Here is a 718-nt window from a genome sequence, read left to right as displayed (position 1 = left end):
AAAAAATGTATAGTCATAATACTTCATTTTAATTTCTGGTTTTATAGTCTCATAACTCTAGGGTCAATTTTGAGATTTCTTTCTTTTTTTTTTTTTTGCAGTACGTGGGCCTCTCACTGTTGTGGCCTCTCCCGTTGCGGAGCACAGGCTCCGGACGCGCAGGCTCAGCGGCCATGGCTCACGGGCCCAGCCGCTCCATGGCATATGGGATCCCCCCGGACCAGGGCACGAACCTGCGTCCCCTGCATCGGCAGGCGGACCTTCAACCACTGCACCACCAGGGAAGCCTGAGCTTTCTCTTTCTTTTGCATGTCTTTATTCAACTGATTATGAAGATCTGATGTTTCCTTCTTCCCAATATTTCTTTAATCTGGTATTTCCTTTCCACAGACCCATGACTAACATCCTAGTCACTGTGCCCACATGGCTGTGAGATCTATTCTCCTGGATCCAGGTTTTTTACTCCTAGGCTGCCTGAATGATCTTCTTAGACCTCTTAATATTGCTCTGAAAGTTTCAGATATTCTATTCATTTTTGAAAAAATTGTTTTTTTCCGTATGTTCTTCAGATTGGATAATTTCTGTTGACCTATATTCAAGGTGAACAACTCTTTCCTCTGTCATTTCCATTCTGCCATTATACTTGTCCATTGAATTTTTTATTTCATATACTGTATTTTTCAGTTCTAGAATTTGTTTGGTTTCTTTTTGCATTTTC

This window comes from Lipotes vexillifer, unplaced genomic scaffold, assembly GCF_000442215.2.
Source record: "Lipotes vexillifer unplaced genomic scaffold, Lipotes_vexillifer_v1.1 scaffold251, whole genome shotgun sequence".
NCBI lineage: Eukaryota > Metazoa > Chordata > Mammalia > Artiodactyla > Lipotidae > Lipotes > Lipotes vexillifer.
The sequence above is the reverse complement of the archived record's forward strand: the minus strand, read 5'-3'. Positions refer to the sequence as shown.